The sequence below is a fragment of the Schistocerca nitens genome, chromosome 12 (genome assembly GCF_023898315.1).
Source record: "Schistocerca nitens isolate TAMUIC-IGC-003100 chromosome 12, iqSchNite1.1, whole genome shotgun sequence".
Lineage (NCBI taxonomy): Eukaryota > Metazoa > Arthropoda > Insecta > Orthoptera > Acrididae > Schistocerca > Schistocerca nitens.
In genome coordinates this window covers 157,309,379-157,323,220 of record NC_064625.1, presented here as the reverse complement: position 1 = coordinate 157,323,220, position 13,842 = coordinate 157,309,379, and positions in this window count along the sequence as shown.

The following is a 13,842-nucleotide window of genomic DNA, read 5'->3' as shown; positions in this document are numbered from 1 at the left end:
GCGTGTATAAACGACTCCAAGCGACGAATTTAAAGTACTGTGTGGTTCCACCCGGACAGGGAAGGTGTGGAGAAGTGAAGTACGCAGCAATTTTTGTGCCTGGAGAGCACTGACTGTTTCTAACAACAAGGTGCCACTCCATAATCTGGAACAAGACTTTACAGGACCTGCAATTGCGTCGACACCTTTCTGAATAACGAAAGGGTTGACCGTGGAGAAGTCGTGACCTTCATCAGACCGAGAAACAACAAGGAACTGTGGCAATGATGGAAGAACTGTCTGTGGCTGAGACTCGGTGAACTTACGCTTGTGAGCAGAGATAGTGGAAGGTGAGGAAACCATTGCAGAAGAATCCCCCATGATTACCGGCGTCTCCGATGGCGCGCTCCTCCCTTGTGGGGGCCCTCTCTCAGGGCACTCCCGCCTTAGGTGATTGTTCACACCTCAGGTCACACCTCCCGACAAACGGACGGAGGGACCAATCGGCACTTTCGGAAGGTATCAGCTCGGGTAATCACCCCTCCCTGGGCCTGGCCATTACCAGGGGGTACGTACGTGTCCTACCTGTCTACCCGGGGCGGGGAATTACGCGTTACCCCGTCGCCGGCTACGCACGAAAATGCGTGGGTCGGCCTTCAGACACGCACAGGGAGGAAGAAAGAGAAAGGGAAAAACAAAGAAAGGGAAAGGAAAGAAGAGAGGTCTCAAACGCCGCAGCAGAGAAAAGGGTAAAGAGAAGAGGTAAGAAAAAGAGAAGGACAAAGGAAGGATAGAGAAGGACAAAGGAAGGATAGAGAAGGACAAAGGAAGGATAGAGAAGGACAAAGGAAGGATGAAGACAGACAAGCAGAGAAGGCGAAGAATGCGTTACTTTTACGAGCGTCCATCTCCGGACGTAGGCACAAACCATACTCCCAGAGGGGGAGAAAGGGAAGGAAAGAGCATGAGGGGAGGGGGGCGAAGATGGTGGATAGGGAAGGATGCGGAAAAGGAAGGTATGCAGCCCGGAAAGGAAGGAGGGCCACATTAGCTCGGAGTCCCGTGCTCGCTACGCACGTATCCACAAAAGAGATGTGGACCCCCTGGGGGGTATCCTGGTCTTGAATATATTATTCAGCTACTTAAAAATTCCTTAAGAGTGTAAAAACCTTTTCTTCTGGCCATTTTTGGATATTATTATAAAGGTATTAGGAGATGCAATGTGCCTGCACAGGTAAAGTGTTAAAAAGCTTTATTCCCATGTGTTCATGCCTGCCAGTCATGTTTTTTTAAGTCATGTTTCAGGCATGTCTATAATGTTTAATGATTATTATGATTATGAATGGACTCCTTAAGGCTGTAACTGTTAAAATTTTTCTTTACATAAAAAATGCAGCTGCATATGCTGAAGTCATAAAAGTCATGGGGTAGCTATACACAAATATTCAGATGGTGGCAGTATCGTGTACACAAGGTAGTACATGAGCAGAGCCATCATTCGTACTCATTTGAAAAGGTTTATAATGTGATTATGGCCACACAATGGGAATTAACAGGCTTTGAATGCGGAACAGTAGTTGGAGCTTGATGCATGGACACTCCATTTTGGAAATAGTATGGGAATTGAATATTCTGAGACCCACAGTGTCAAGAGTTTGCTGAGAATATCAAAATCAGGCATTACATTTCACCAAAGAAAATGCAGTGGCTGATGGCCTTCACTTAATGACAGACCAGCGGGATTTGTATAGAGTTGTCAGTGCTAACAGACAAGCATTACTGCATAAAATAACCATCAATCTCGGATGCACGATGAACATATCCAGTACAGTAGTGCAGCAGAATTTGGTATTTATTAGCTATGGTAGCAGACAACTAATGTGAATGCCTTTGCTAACAGCACCACAGTGCCTGCAACATCTCTACTGGGCTTGTGAACCCTAGGCAACTAGGAAAACTGTGACCCCGTCAGATGAGTCCTGATTTGGTACCTTTGTCTGCTAGGAACAACAGCACAGAAATGAACATAAAAGGAAGCTTAGCAGTGGAAATGTAATGCACGTACTCGCTCAGGGAGGCATTAAGCTCAAAATCAGTATCAGCAAATACTAAGATGAGAATATGTAACAGTGATATGCCCAGCAGTTGTGTACGGTTCAGAAGTCTGGAGCACAACTAAATGGGAAAAGGAGACACTACTAATATCTGAAATAAGAGTAATGAGGAAGACATGGGGGCTGATGTTAGATAAAGGAAAATGGAGAACAATGATGAACGACAAATCTATCTCTTGAAGCAACAACCAACAATCCTACAGAAGGTGAAGAGCAGAAGAATCCAGTGAGCAGGCAATGTAGCCTGTATGTCAGAAGACCGATGAAGAGGGCACTTCAGGGGAAAGAATCACCAGACACTCCATCACACAACCAAGGCTGTGCTGGATGGACGACCTGGTGAATAACCCGGTAGTCTCAGGGACTGAAGACACCTGGAGGAACTGAGTACAGAACAAAGGAATTGAGGCAGTTGGTGGAAGCAACACAGGGCCTGTAAGTGCTGGATATATATATATATGTATGTATTGTACATTAAGAGAGATGGGACTGTCAGTGTATGTAATTATTTGAAATAAGAGATGCAAGGTATTTTAGTTATGGATACTCCAGACATATCTCCCATATAACAGTGGGAAAAAAGTGCAACAGAAACTCGGCAAGCTTTTCAAAAAGATGTGCAGTTTACTCAACAGATCACAACACGACAATTTATCATGTGTGTGTTCTGTATGACTGTTCCACATTATTTCTGAATCCAGATAGATAACAATGACTATAAGAGATACACACCCATTGTCAACATTCAATATTTGTCTGGAGTGTAGCCTCATACGGAAGTGATACATAAATGACCGACAGGCTAGACAATAGGAGAATAGGCTTTTTAAGTGTGGTTTAGAAAAGACTGCTGAAGATTTGATAAGTAGGCTGAGTAACTAATGAAAAGGTACTATGTTGAATTGGGGACAAAAGCTTTGTGGCACAACTTGACTAGAAGACATGTCAGATTGTCAGGACATGCCATGAGGTGTCAAGGAATATTAAGTTTGGTACCGAAAGGAAGGGTAGAGGTTAAACAGTTGTACAAGGAGACCAATTATTAACAACACTAAGCAGACTCAAATGGATACTAGCAGCAGTAGCAATACAGAGATGAAGACTTGCAAAGGATAGCGCTGATCAGTATCACTCTGGACAACAACAACAACAACAAACAAAGAAACAAAATCTACAGCAAACAAAAACATCTTACAGTCTGCGTTATGCCATTACATGACTGGAATGGATGACAATTCAAATTAATTAATAAATGAAAACGTATGAAAAAAGTGTCATATTAAGAACTCTACTATCATATAGAGGATTTGAGGATGACACAGACAACTGATTTAACATTTTGACAAAGAGATTTGGTGAGAGTGTGATACTGGACTGCCCCTGAAGTCTTGCTTGTGGTGACAGACCAATTTGCTATGTAATGCGACCTGTAGGTTAGGTTGAATGGTAATAATTTTGTTGTGAGTTGGCGAGGTCAACTAACATGAGTGTCAAAGGTTCTGGTAACAAACAGACCTGTTGTGTATCCTAATGTTTATGTTCACACCATATATGAATCCTCTCTGGCATGGTTAACTCACTTTTCATCATAAAATCCAAAACTGCAAGGTAAATTCAGAAAATTTGTAACAGGTAATGGACACATCTCTGATGGGTATTTTGATCCTAAAGAGAGTGAAGTCATCAAAAATGTCTCCCCCCCCCCCCTCTGCTTAAGTGGAACCCTTGGTCTCCTAGATATGTATTGTCATGCACTCTGGAGGAATCAAGTGTTGATAGTAACTTGTGCTTCTACCACCATTTAATGGAGTGCACAAGTTGCCCGTTGTCACCATTTCATGTTTTGGCAACAAAGATTTTGCAGATATCCAAAATACATTTTGATCCTGCAGCCACTATGAATCAAGACACATACGATTAAAGACATTAGCTGTCAATGGGCATTGATTTATATGAATGGGGCAAGTTGAAAACTTGTGCTAGACTGGTATTTGAACTCTGGTCTCCAGTGTACTAGGCCGATGTGCTGACCACTATGTCACCTGGACACAGTGGCCATCACAACCACATGGACTAACCTGGATCACTTCTTGTTAGGCACAAATTCTCAACTTATACCACACACTGATGCACTGTCCTAGCTCATTAGTTGTAGACGCCGGCGTAGTGGTCAGCGCATTTGCCTAGTACGCTGAATACCAGGAGCTCGAATACCCGGAGCTCGAATTCCAATCCAGATCAAATTTTCTTCTTGCCTCATTTATATAAATTAATTCCTACTCGCAATTAATGTATTCAATTACTCTGAGAAAATATTTTGCACTGCATTACATTTTTCATTATTTTCCAAAGATATTGGCAGACAAAACCCTTCAACTTATTTTTGTGTTCTTACATAGTAAGATTCAAGTTTAATGTTTATGATCAATCCCTTTAGATGTTTGGTTAATTTATTTGGTTAACATAATGTAGGTTGTAGTTGTTTAAACTGGACTCATTTCTGTTGGAAAATGTTCAGTACACAGTTGTCCAATGTGAAAAACAGTACAACCGAGGAAGCAGCAAAAACATGTAGACTTACAATTTTGGGTAAAAATTTGATGAACTGATTTAGTATTGCCTTGCTATGGAAGTTTCTTTCATTGGGCTTACTCATAATGACATGGTGAGCATTGCTGTATAGTTGCCAGAGAATTAATACTGAACACCAGGAAATACGGAAGCGTCCGATCCCGCCCGTCTGATTTCACACATGATGTCACAAATATGGCGGAAACGACCATAAACCACGATTCCAATATGGCGCATATAAAGTCATTACGTACACATTATGAAGACGAAAATACATCGAAAAACAAACACACACACACGTTCCACAAAAAGCCTAATGACACTAACGGGACACGCGCGAAAATGGGGTTTCTTGGGTGGGGACAAACTAAATATAAACAGATTTAGACTACCCACCCCCATACAAAACCACGCAAAACGACGAAAAAAACCGACGTCACAAAACCCCCCAAATATCACTGAGCACAATATCATCTGGAATCGGACACTTCCCTTGACCTATATGTCTCAAAAACATCTCCCGATACCAATACCAACATTTACAGCCACACATTTCAATAAAACACTTCCCTCGACCACAACACACAACACATACACTAAAAACAAAAAAATAAAAACTTACCTCAAAAAAGTTCCGGCGCTACAAACTAGGTTGGCCTCCACAATCACACACGGGCACTCACACACACCTGTACTTACCCCTATACTTAATGAACTCTGAACACACTTCACGACAAAAAGAAAAACAATCAAGCACACTCCTCTCACTCACACCAGTCTCACGCGCGCAAAAACTGAGTGGGGGATCTATAACAAAAATAATAAGTCACCAGTACAATCTCGCGCATGCCCAACCTAGACTTCTCGAACCAGGAACCGCGCTGTATGGGACGCCAAATGTCTTTTCGACAGCGCCACATATAACCGTCCCTGGTCCGAGACGCCGTAACTTTAGCCAAATTCATTTCTTCGCCACAAATAGAGCATTTCACAACCTCGGCAATTAAACCGAAAAGCTGCAAAAACTTGATCAGTTCCAAAGGAGTATTCCCCATCATATCCCTCAGACGCGCACTTAATTTTATCCGTCATATCCATTCCTGAAAGCAAGGGGAAACTACAGCCGTAATTTTTCCCGAGGACATGCAGCTCTACTGTATGATTAAATGATGATGGCGTCCTCTTGGGTAAAATATTCCGGAGGTAAAATAGTCCCCCATTCGGATCTCCGGGCGGGGACTACTCAAGAGGACGTCGTTATCAGGAGAAAGAGAACTGGCGTTCTACGGATCGGAGCGTGGAATGTCAGATCACTTAATCGGGCAGGTAGGTTAGAAAATTTAAAAAGGGAAATGGATAGGTTAAAGTTAGATATAGTGGGAATTAGTGAAGTTCGGTGGCAGGAGGAACAAGACTTTTGGTCAGGTGATTACAGGGTTATAAATACAAAATCAAATAGGGGTAATGCAGGAGTAGGTTTAATAATGAATAAAAAAACAGGAGTGCGGGTTAGCTACTACAAACAGCATAGTGAACGCATTATTGTGGCCAAGATAGACACAAAGCCCATGCCTACTACAGTAGTACAAGTTTATATGCCAACTAGCTCTGCAGATGATGAAGAAATAGATGAAATGTATGACGAGATAAAAGAAATTATTCAGGTAGTGAAGGGAGACGAAAATTTAATAGTCATGGGTGACTGGAATTCGTCAGTAGGAAAAGGGAGAGAAGGAAACATAGTAGGTGAATATGGATTGGGGGGAAGGAATGAAAGAGGAAGCCGCCTTGTAGAATTTTGCACCGAGCATAACTTAATCATAGCTAACACTTGGTTCAAGAATCATGAAAGGAGGCTGTATACATGGAAGAAGCCAGGAGATACTGACAGGTTTCAGATAGATTATATAATGGTAAGACAGAGATTTAGGAACCAGGTTTTAAATTGTAAGACATTTCCTGGGGCAGATGTGGATTCTGATCACAATCTATTGGTTATGAACTGCAGATTGAAACTGAAGAAACTGCAAAAAGGTGGGAATTTAAGGAGATGGGACCTGGATAAACTGAAAGAACCAGAGGTTGTAGAGAGTTTCAGGGAGAGCATAAGGGAACAATTGACAGGAATGGGGGAAAGAAATACAGTAGAAGAAGAATGGGTAGCTCTGAGGGATGAAATAGTGAAGGCAGCAGACGATCAAGTAGGTAAAAAGACGAGGGCTAATAGAAATCCTTGGGTAACAGAAGAAATATTGAATTTAATTGATGAAAGGAGAAAATATAAAAATGCAGTAAATGAAGCAGGAAAAAAGGAATACAAACGTCTCAAAAATGAGATCGACAGGAAGTGCAAAATGGCTAAGCAGGGATGGCTAGAGGACAAATGTAAGGATGTAGAGGCTTGTCTCACTAGGGGTAAGATAGATACTGCCTACAGGAAAATTAAAGAGACCTTTGGAGAGAAGAGAACCACTTGTATGAATATCAAGAGCTCAGATGGAAACCCAGTTCTAAGCAAAGAAGGGAAGGTAGAAAGGTGGAAGGAGTATATAGAGGGTTTATACAAGGGAGATGTTCTTGAGGACAATATTATGGAAATGGAAGAGGATGTAGATGAAGACGAAATGGGAGATATGATACTGCGTGAAGAGTTTGACAGAGCACTGAAAGACCTGAGTCGAAACAAGGCCCCGGGAGTAGACAACATTCCACTAGAACTACTGATGGCCTCGGGAGAGCCAGTCATGACAAAACTCTACCATCTGGTGAGCACGATGTATGAGACAGGCGAAATACCGTCAGACTTCAAGAAGAATATAATAATTCCAATCCCAAAGAAAGCAGGTGCTGACAGATGTGAAAATTACCGAACTATCAGTTTAATAAGTCACAGCTGCAAAATACTAACGCGAATTCTTTACAGACGAATGGAAAAACTGGTAGAAGCTGACCTCGGGGAAGATCAGTTTGGATTCCGTAGGAATGTTGGAACACGTGAGGCAATACTGACCTTACGACTTATCTTGGAAGAAAGATTAAGAAAAGGCAAACCTACGTTTCTAGCATTTGTAGACTTAGAGAAAGCTTTTGACAATGTTGACTGGAATACTCTCTTTCAAATTCTGAAGGTGGCAGGGGTAAAATACAGGGAGCGAAAGGCTATTTACAATTTGTACAGAAACCAGATGGCAGTTATAAGAGTCGAGGGGCATGAAAGGGAAGCAGTGGTTGGGAAAGGAGTGAGACAGGGTTGTAGCCTCTCCCCGATGTTATTCAATCTGTATATTGAGCAAGCAGTAAAGGAAACAAAAGAAAAATTCGGAGTAGGTATTAAAATTCATGGAGAAGAAGTAAAAACTTTGAGGTTCGCCGATGACATTGTAATCCTGTCAGAGACAGCAAAGGACTTGGAAGAGCAGTTGAACGGAATGGACAGTGTCTTGAAAGGGGGATATAAGATGAACATCAACAAAAGCAAAACGAGGATAATGGAATGTAGTCAAATTAAGTTGGGTGATGCTGAGGGAATTAGATTAGGAAATGAGACACTTAAAGTAGTAAAGGAGTTTTGCTATTTAGGGAGTAAAATAACCGATGATGGTCGAAGTAGAGAGGATATAAAATGTAGACTGGCAATGGCAAGGAAAGCGTTTCTCAAGAAGAGAAATTTGTTAACATCGAGTATAGATTTAGGTGTCAGGAAGTCGTTTCTGAAAGTATTTGTATGGAGTGTAGCCATGTATGGAAGTGAGACATGGACGATAACTAGTTTGGACAAGAAGAGAATAGAAGCTTTCGAAATGTGGTGCTACAGAAGAATGCTGAAGATAAGGTGGGTAGATCACGTAACTAATGAGGAGGTACTGAATAGGATTGGGGAGAAGAGAAGTTTGTGGCACAACTTGACCAGAAGAAGGGATCGGTTGTTAGGACATGTTTTGAGGCATCAAGGGATCACAAATTTAGCATTGGAGGGCAGCGTGGAGGGTAAAAATCGTATAGGGAGACCAAGAGATCAATACACTAAGCAGATTCAGAAGGATGTAGGTTGCAGTAGGTACTGGGAGATGAAGAAGCTTGCACAGGATAGAGTAGCATGGAGAGCTGCATCAAACCAGTCTCAGGACTGAAGACCACAACAACATCCATTCCTGAACAAAAACAACAACCGATTAATTTTACTAAAATTACCACACAACGTACAGCGAACAACACTAAATTAACCTTCACACAAAACCACAAAGTCGTTAACCTGAACATACCACCAGAGGGCACAACAAACAACAACACAACGACATCTAGAAACACGCTACACGCACAAACCAAACTCCGCGCCTTCATGACGTCCCACACCACAACACCCTTACGTCACGGGTCAAAGCCGACGATCGGGATCGGACGCTTCTGTCGACCCACATTCAGAAAGAAAGCCTGTATGAATGTCTACTACAGGGCTCTTGTTTTCAGCAAAGAAGACAGAAATTCTGTGATCTTCTGATTGGTGCTATATTACACTTAATCTGAAACTACACTCCTGGAAATTGAAATAAGAACACCGTGAATTCATTGTCCCAGGAAGGGGAAACTTTATTGACACATTCCTGGGGTCAGATACATCACATGATCACACTGACAGAACCACAGGCACATAGACACAGGCAACAGAGCATGCACAATGTCGGCACTAGTACAGTGTATATCCACCTTTCGCAGCAATGCAGGCTGCTATTCTCCCATGGAGACGATCGTAGAGATGCTGGATGTAGTCCTGTGGAACGGCTTGCCATGCCATTACCACCTGGCGCCTCCGTTGGACCAGAGGTCGTGCTGGACGTGCAGACCGCGTGAGACGACGCTTCATCCAGTCCCAAACATGCTCAATGGGGGACAGATCCGGAGATCTTGCTGGCCAGGGTAGTTGACTTACACCTTCTAGAGCACGTTGGGTGGCACGGGATACATGCGGACGTGCATTGTCCTGTTGGAACAGCAAGTTCCCTTGCCGGTCTAGGAATGGTAGAACGATGGGTTCGATGACGGTTTGGATGTACCGTGCACTATTCAGTGTCCCCTCGACGATCACCAGTGGTGTACGGCCAGTGTAGGAGATCGCTCCCCACACCATGATGCTGGGTGTTGGCCCTGTGTGCCTCGGTCGTATGCAGTCCTGATTGTGGCGCTCACCTGCACGGCGCCAAACATGCATACGACCATCATTGGCACCAAGGCAGAAGCGACTCTCATCGCTGAAGACGACACGTCTCCATTCGTCCCTCCATTCACGTCTGTCGCGACACCACTGGAGGCGGGCTGCACGATGTTGGGGCGTGAGCGGAAGACGGCCTAACGGTGTGCGGGACCGTAGCCCAGCTTCATGGAGACGGTTGCGAATGGTCCTCGCCGATACCCCAGGAGCAACAGTGTCCCTTATTTGCTGGGAAGTGGCGGTGCGGTCCCCTACGGCACTGCGTAGGATCCTACGGTCTTGGCGTGCATCCGTGCGTCGCTGCGGTCCGGTCCCAGGTCGACGGGCACGTGCACCCTCCGCCGACCACTGGCGACAACATCGATGTACTGTGGAGACCTCACGCCCCACGTGTTGAGCAATTCGGCGGTACGTCCACCCAGCCTCCCGCATGCCCACTATACGCCCTCGCTCAAAGTCCGTCAACTGCACATACGGTTCACGTCCACGCTGTCGCGGCATGCTACCAGTGTTAAAGACTGCGATGGAGCTCCGTATGCCACGGCAAACTGGTTGACACTGACGGCGGCGGTGCACAAATGCTGCGCAGCTAGCGCCATTCGACGGCCAACACCGCGGTTCCTGGTGTGTCCGCTGTGCCGTGCGTGTGATCATTGCTTGTACAGCCCTCTCGCAGTGTCCGGAGCAAGTATGGTGGGTCTGACACACCGGTGTCAATGTGTTCTTTTTCCATTTCCAGGAGTGTAGATTGTGTACACTCTTATTTGATAGCAATTAGACGTTTTATTTGGTACTACTATGATTATTTTTTGGAGGCTCCAATTTGGGCAGTTATTTTCAGAACTCACACGTTTTTCAAAATAATTTCAATTATTTTTTAAGAGTAAAATATAAATAGTAATATAAAGTAAGTATCCTGTGCCTTTAAAAGTTGATTTTTACTACTTTATTTTTTAAATAAAGAAATTGCGGGTCTGGTTTTCAGCACTTTCCCCTCTGTACTGTATAGATAGCACACGCACAAGACAGTGACCCAGGTCGAAAAACGCCATTTTTTAGTTTGTCACTGAAAAATACGTGTGGAGTGCCCAACATACACAAAAAATATAATGGAATTTACTGCCAACAACGCTTACTTTAAACTTAAAGAAAGCTTACATAATTTCAATATAAGTTTTTTATTGTGTAAGTCGACTTTCTCAAATATTGGATTTTTTGAGTTCTGTTACTGGACTTGGCTGCATGCAATATAATGTAGGTAAACGACGAACCTGGGAAGTAGAACTACTAACTTTGCTGGTCATTCATTCAGTTAAGTATTCACAAATATCTTGTTTCCACAAATTCCACCGGTAGGAATATGGAACGACTGAAGTTAACTCTACAGAAGCTGTTAATAGGAACCACTGAAGGCTACTTCTATATAGTATGAACCACAGCCAGAACTAACATTACTTAAAAACGTGAAACAGGTAACTTACCTAAATTCCCACACACAGTTTTCACCGCTAATTTAACTCATTGAGTGCACTTGATTTTAAAATTAAATCTTGCAGGACATTACCTAACAAAATACTGAAAAACATGTAGGGGATTACAACACATAAAAAGAAAATACATACCGTACCTTATGGAAATTGTTTACAATAGCGCTATGCAACAGAACTACGACGCAACCGATATTGCCATGCTCACCTCCAAATATTCCAATTGGCAACTGAGATTGGTCCAAATTTTCGACATAGTCTCCGAGAAAACGGTTCAAAAGATCTGCTACGATGTTTTCTAAAACCATTCTCACATGTCAACCACACAGCACTTGCAAAACTGACTTGCTGAATATGGGTTGCAGCAAGTTTACAGTTCATAACAACGCGCGCACGAATGCCCGGGCGACACTGCCTGCTACAGAACCTGTTATCCGGGCACTGTGAACTCGTCAGCACAGAACATGCGACAAAGGTTGTGGTTGGTTGGGACTTAGCGAAACTTCGACATTAGGATTTGTAAACACCACGATGTCACCCAACCGACCTGCTGTCCTCTGCCGAAACCTACGACAGGCTGCGACGCACATGTCAGCAGGCAAAATGCGGTTCTACACCTGTTAACTCGTAGCCGGGCACTCGCGTACTAACGAGAATTGGGATCCCGCTTTTATGGAGTCTTTCTAGTTACGTGTACCACATCGAAATACGCAACTTTGCAGTATGCTTAAAAGCACAGCTGAAATTGCTGCGAGAGGAGAGAAAAAACAGTCAAATATTTGTGACAACCAAGATCAATCAATTAATTGACGCTCGTTTTATTCTAAATCTACATCTGTGCTCTACAAACTACCGTCAGGTCCATGGCAGGCGGTACATCCCATCGTACGAGTTATTAGGGTTGCTTCCTATTCCATTCACGCATGGAGAGCGGGAAGAATGTCAATTGAATGCCTGTGTGTGTGTGTGTGTGTGTGTGTGTGTGTGTGTGTGTGCGCAGTAATTATTCTAATGTCATCCACATGATTCCTGTGTGTACGATACGTATGGGGTTGTAGTACCTATATCCCAAAGTAATCATTTAAAGCCGGTTCTTGAAACTCTCGATAGACTTTCTCGGGATAGTTTACGTCTGTCTACAAGTTACTGCCAGTTCAGTTCCTTCAGTATCTCTGTGACACTCTCCCACGGATTGAACAAATCTGTGACCATTCGTGCTGCCCTTCTTTGTATACGTTCAATATTCCCTGTTAGTCCTATCTGGTACGAGTCCTACACACTTGAGTAATATTCTAGAACCAGTCACATAAGTGATTTGTAAGCAATCTCCTGTGTAGACTGATTGCTCTCCCCCGTTAGTCTACAAATAACCCGAAGTCAACCACCTGTTTTACCTACGACTGGCCCTGTGTGATCATTCCATTTCAGATATCTACAGTGTGTTACACCTAGGTATTTGTATGAGTTGACCGATTCCAACAGTGACTCACTCATATTACCGTCGTAGGATACTACGTTTTTTCATATTGTAAAGTGGAAAATTTAACATTTATGGACATTAAGAGTAAGTTGCCAATCTTCGCACCACGTTGAAATCTTATCAAGATCTGACTGAATATGTATGCAGCTTCTTTCTGGCAGTACTTCATTACAGATAACTGCATCATCTGCATAATATTAATATTGTCTGTTAGGTCATAAATATACAACATGAACAGCATGCACCCCACCACACTTCTCTGGGGCGCACCCGAAATTACTTCTACGCCTGAGCCGGCCGCGGTGGTCTAGCGGTTCTAGACGCGCAGTCCGGAACCGTGCGACTACTACGGTCGCAGGTTCGAATCCTGCCTCGGGCATGGATGTGTGTGATGTCCTTAGGTTAGTTAGGTTTAAGTAGTTCTAAGTTCTAGGGGACTGATAACCACAGCAGTTGAGTCCCATAGTGCTCAGAGCCATTTGAACCATTTTCTACACCTGACGGTGACACAGTATCCAAGATAACATGCTGTGCCCTCCCTACCAAAAAGTCCTCAATCCAGTCACAAATTTCACTTGATACCCCATACGAGTCAAATGCTGAGTTAAATGCTTTTCGGAAATCAAGAAATAATCCATCTACCTGGTTGTCTTGATCCAAAGCTTTCAGTACGTCATGTGAGGAAAGTGCGAGCTGTTTCACATGATCTATGTTTTCGAAACCAATGCCGGTTGTCATTGAGGTCATTGTGTTCGAGGGACGTCATTATGTTTGATCTCAGAACATGTTCTAAAATTCTACAATAAATCGATGTCAAGGATAGTGGACGGTAGTTTTGTGGATCACTTCTACTACCCTTCTTGTAGCCGGGTGTGACCTGTGCCTCTTTCCAAGAACTGGGCACGGTTTTTTGTTCAAGGGATCTACGATAGATTATAGTTAGAAGAGGGTTTAACTAACTTGCAAATACAGTATAGAATCGGACGGGGACTCTAGCCTGGAGCT